The sequence below is a fragment of the Macaca nemestrina genome, chromosome 6, assembly GCF_043159975.1.
Source record: "Macaca nemestrina isolate mMacNem1 chromosome 6, mMacNem.hap1, whole genome shotgun sequence".
Lineage (NCBI taxonomy): Eukaryota > Metazoa > Chordata > Mammalia > Primates > Cercopithecidae > Macaca > Macaca nemestrina.
In genome coordinates this window covers 41173332-41178992 of record NC_092130.1, presented here as the reverse complement: position 1 = coordinate 41178992, position 5661 = coordinate 41173332, and positions in this window count along the sequence as shown.

Sequence of the window (5661 nt, the reverse complement as noted above, 5' to 3'; positions counted from 1 at the left end):
GTCCAACATGCCTTCTACATAGCAGGTATGCCATACATGTTAAACTGAGTCACAGTGAGGGGGTTGAGTTATGGAAGGAAAGCATGGGAATGCCCAGTCCACCCCTTTGCATCTGTTTGTGCTGTGGACCAAATGCCTTCAGTTTTTCCATAGATGGAGGACGGAGCTCTGAGAGGCCACAGGACCCAGAATACAAAGTCCTTTTTATTTTAGTTCTTAAAATTGACAATGACAGGCTGGTCATGGTGGCTCATGCCTTAATCCCAGCACTTTGGGAGGCTGAGGCGGGCAGATCACTTGAGCCCAGGAGTTCGAGACCAGCCTGGACAACATGGTGAAACCTGGTCTCTACAAAAATACAAAAATTAGCTGAGCATGGTAGTACACACCAGTATTCCCAACTACTCGGGAGGCTGAGGCAAGAGAATCACTTGAACCCAGGAGACAAAGGTTGCAGTGATCATGCCACTGTACTCCAGCCTGGGTGACAGAGTGAGACTCCACTGCAAAAAAAAAAAAAAAAGAAAATTGACAGTGACCATGCAGCCCACAATTAGAAGCAGAATTATAGATTTTTTTTTCAGGTTCTCAAGTATGCTGCTTTCTTTTATATGTGTGTGTGTGTGTGTGTGTGTGTGTGTGTGTGTATTTTATTTTATTTTATTTTTTATTTTATTTTGAGATGGAGTTTCGCTCTGTTTCCTAGGCTGGAGTGCAGTGGCCCAATATTGGCTCACTGAAAACTCCTCCTCCTGGGTTCATGCTGTTTTCCTGCCTCAGCCTCCCTAGTAGCTGGGACTACAGGCGCCTGCCACCATGCCTGGCTAATTTTTTGTATTTTTAGTAGAGATGGGGTTTCACCGTGTTAGCCAGGATGGTCTCGATCTCCTGACCTCGTGATCTGCCCACCTCAGCCTCCCAAAGTACTGGGATTACAGGCGTGAACCATGCACCCGGCTGTATTTTATCTTATTGTATTGTATTTATTTTTTAATATATAGAGACAGAATCTTGTTATGTTGTCCAGGCTAGTCTTGTACTCTTGGGCTGAAGTGATCCTCCCACCTTGGCCTCCCAAAATGTTAGGATTACAGGCGTGAGCCACCATACCCGGCCCCATATACTTTTCATTGTTGTTATTTAAACAGTTTTATTGAGATATAATTCACACACCCTACAACCTACACATTTAAAGAGTGCAATTTGCTGGGTGTGGTGGCTCACGCCTGTAATCCCAGCACTTTGGGAGGCCAAGGCGGGTGGATCACCTGAGGTCAGGAGTTCGAGACCAGCCTGACCAATATGATGAAACCCCATCTCTACTAAAAATACAAAAATTAGCTGGGCGTGGTGGTGGGTGCCTGTAATCCCGGCTACTGGGGAGGCTGAGACAGGAATTGCTTGAAAGAATTGCTTGAAACCGGGAGGCAGAGGTTGCAGTGAGCCAAGATCGTGCCATTGCACTCCAGCCTGGGCAACAAGAGCAAAACTCTGTCTCAAAAAAAAAAGTACAATTCAATGGTTTTTATTATACTCAGTTACGTGCAACCATTGCCACAATTTTAGAACATTTTCATCACATCAAAAAGAAACTCCAAGCCCCTTAGCTATCACCTTGTCCCCCACTCAACCCTAAGCAACCCCTAATCTACTTCCTGTCTCTACAGATTTTCCTTCCAGTCTCTGCAGATTTTCCTATTCTGGACTTTCATATGAATGGGATCAAACAATATGTGATATTTTGTGACCAGCTTCTTTATCTTAATGTTTTCTTTCTTTCTCTCTTTTTTTTTTTTTTTGAGATGGAGTCTCACTCTGTCGCCCAGGCTGGAGTACAGTGGCATGATGTCAGCTCACTGCAAGCTCCGCCTTCCAGGTTCACACCATTCTCCTGCCTCAGCCTCCCAAGTAACTGGGACTACAGGTGCCCGCCACCATGCCTGGCTAATTTTTTCTATTTTTTAGTAGAGACGGGGTTTCACCATGTTAGCCAGGATGGTCTCGATCTCCTGACCTCGTGATCTGCCCGCCTCGGCCTTCCAAAGTGCTGGGATTACAGGTGTTAGCCACCGTGCCCAGCCTATCTTAATGTTTTCAAGGTCCATCTATGTTGTAGCATGAATCAGTACGTGATTCATTTTTTTCTTTTTTTCTTGTGAGACAGAGTCTTGCTCTGTTGCCAGGCTGAAGTGCAGTGGCTCCATCTCTGCTCACTGCAACCTCCGCCTCCCTGGCTCAAGCAGTTCTCCTGCCTTAGCCTCCCAAGTAGCTGGGAATATAGGCTCAAGCCACCACACCCAGCTAATTTTTTGTATTTTTAGTAGAGACGGGGTTTCACCATGCTGGTCTCAAACTCCTGACCTCAAGTGATCCCCCCACCTTGGCCTCCCAAAGTGCTGGGATTACAGGTGCACCAAGTACCTGTGCAGCCTCTTCTTCTTTTTTTTTTTTTTTTTTTTGAGACAGAGTTTCACTGTCACTCAGGCTGGAGTGCAATGGCATGATCACAGCTCACTGCAGCCTCAACCTCCCAGGCTTAAGTAATCCTCTCACCTTATCCTCCTAAATAGCTGGGACTACAGTTGTGTATCACCATGCCCACCTATTTTTTTTTTTTTTTTTTGTAGAGATGGGGTCCCATCTTTATGTTGCCCAGGCTGGTCTTGAACTCCTGGGCTCAAGCAATCCTCTTGTCTTAGCGTCTTCAAAGTGCTGGGATTACAGGATTCATTCCCTTTTAGGGCTGAGTAATAGTCCATTGTGTGGATATGCCACTGTTTTTTTTCCATTCATCAAGTAATGAACATTTGGTTTTGGGGGGCTATTATGAATAATGGTGCTATAAACATTTCTGTATAGGCTTTTGTGTGACAGGCTTTATTTGCTCTTGGGTGCATACCTAGGCCTGGAATTGCTGAGTCATAAAGTAACTCTATGTTTAATCATTTGAGGAACTGCCAGACGGTTTTCCAAAGCAGATGCACCACCATTTTACATTCCCACCAACAGTGTATGAGGGTTCCAATTTCTCCACATCCTTGCCAATCCAACTATGCTTTTGAGAAATAACAAGGACAACTGAAGAGCCCCACTCTAATTGGGTAGCTAGTACATAGCAGCAAGAGGAGTACACAGATGGAGGAGGGGTCCCTCCTCTACTCTAAGCCCTTAGGATCAGCCAGAGAGAATACAGCTCTCTCTAGTACTCTTCCTGACCCCTTAGACTGTGTTAGCTGCCCCCTGACATGTGACCAAGAATACATATAGTACTTGTCATTCTTCTCCACTAGACTGTAAGCTTTAGGAAGGCAGGAATCTCTATTATTCTGACTTTGTCTGTAGCAACTGAACAGAGTCTGGCACATGATAGATGCTTCGTAAATGTCGATTGACTGAGTGACTGACTAACTGAACAAACAACTAGATATTTCTCTACTGGTGGTTCCTGTCTAGGGAGAGAGAAAAAGAGTAGTCACAGAGGCAGAAGTCATTAAGGAGGGAAGCAGGAATGAGAGGAGATGTAGGAGAAAGGGAAAGGCAGGCAAGAAGCTTGGGGACCTGGTGTAACTTGAGGTCAGCTTTAAGTTATGAGGTCAAACTTAGAGCTAATGGACTTCCCCTAGTCCTTTACTTTCCATCTAGCTGCATTTTTCTTTTTCCAGAAATGTTCCCTTTTATGTTTTATTATCATTCTCTACAATTTTGTCTTTGGAAGAAGAGGAAACAAAAAAGTAGAAAAATAGTTGATATTACAGGTAAAAAAAAACATAAATCAACCCACCAAAATTAATCCAAAATTTAAAAGGATGGAAGTCAAAAAGGTTGACTATGAAGGATTTTTTTTTTTTTTTTTTTTGAGACAGAGTCTCGCTCTGTCACCCAGGCTGGAGTGCATTGTCACAATCTCGGCTCACTGCAACCTCCGCTTCCGGGGTTCACGCCATTCTCCTGCCTCAGCCTCCCGAGCAGCTGGGACTACAGGCACCCACTACCACGCCCGGCTAATTTTTTTTTTTTTTTTTTTTTTGTATTTTTAGTGGAGGTGGGTTTTCACCGTGTTAGGCAAGATGGTCTCAATCTCCTGACCTCATGATCCGCCCACTTCGGCCTTCCAAAGTGCTGGGATTGCAGGCATGAGCCACTGCACCCGGCCTGACTATGAAGGATTTTTAAGTTGGGAACAAAAGAAATCATCTTGGTTTTTCTCCAAAGGTCACTGAAAGACCTATAGGCCAAAAAGTTGACCACATGTTCAACAGGACATGAAAATATGGCTCACCTCACAGCCTTATTTATAATGGCTGGCCTTCCACACAAATTCTGCCTTCTACCTGGCCTAATCTGAATCCAATCATCACCAGGTTATTAGTCCCTCTCTCCCCAAAGGTCTGCATAGCTCCCTGTCCTCAGTTACTTCTTGTCTCTTCTTTGAAAGCACACATGCACATTCACACACACATACACCCTCATCTTTCCTTTTCATGAACCTTCAGAGTAGCTCTGCCCTCTCCACTTTGTGTGTTTGGAAGGAAAGAAAGCGAAATATATGAGATGCCAATGCAATTTCTCCTTTAGTAGAGCTCAGCAGGACAATTACCCACCCAATCTGCCTGGTTTTATAGCTCTCATAACCTTCCTTTATGAACACGCTGTGACAGCCGGATGTAGGCATTGATTATGGCAGCAGTCTTCAGCCACATTCCTATTTAACTGCAAAGCAGAGTTCCTGCCTACCAGCCCAGCACTGATCATGTGACTTTTTAAATTACTGTATTTATGGAAGCCTTTTCCCAACCAGAGCCTGTGTCCAACTCCATCAAAACTGGGGAAGATTTGAGCTCGCCACTTCCCCTCCAGTGGCTCTTTGGCCCTACAGCCTAGGGTCTCTTGCTGGAATCAAACTGGGGCTCTGGGCTTTCTTAGGAGAGGTCTGCAAGAGTTAGGGTGCACAAGAAGCATACCTTTTTCTTTATGAAAGAGCTGAGGAAATAGACAATGAAACATGTTGGCAGATGCCAAGGGCAGTGGCTTGGTTGCCAGGGGTTCATCTGGCAATGGTGCTGGTGCAAGAGATCAGCAAAACCCACAGGATAGGTTGTTGTTGTTGAGGGGCGGGTATCGGAAAGGAATTTGGGAGAATTAGAGCACGGAGTTAGGAATTACTGTTTGTAGGCCTTTCCACTCTGGACCCCTGGGGAATCATATGGACTCTAGCCAGAGGGAGAGGGAAGTTTTAGTGTTCCAAAGAAATCCTGGTAGCCTTGCAGGCAGTCTGTCCTGACCAAGGACTCTGCCTGCCTGTGACATGGTGGAGGACAAGTCTAGCAGAGAAAGCCAGTGTTCTTCAGTTACTGCAGCTCAGCGAAAAATCCCACTGCAGGGCACTAGGGATGCCGGTCCTGCAGAGGTAAGCAGTAGGAGTGACTGGCTTAATCTATTCGAAAACCTCCTGGAAAGATCCCGAAGACCGTGGACCAAGGTGACCTGCGTGGGTGGGCGATCCATTAGCCGAATGACAGCATTGCCGCAGAAAGTCAGAAAAAGGATATGCGTGGGAAGCGCAAAAGCGTGGGCTGGGCCTGCAGCAACGGAAAGGCGCCACGCTCGTGAGGGGAACCAGAGTTCCGGGGGCGCGTAGTGTGGGCAGGCAGGAAGCCTGGC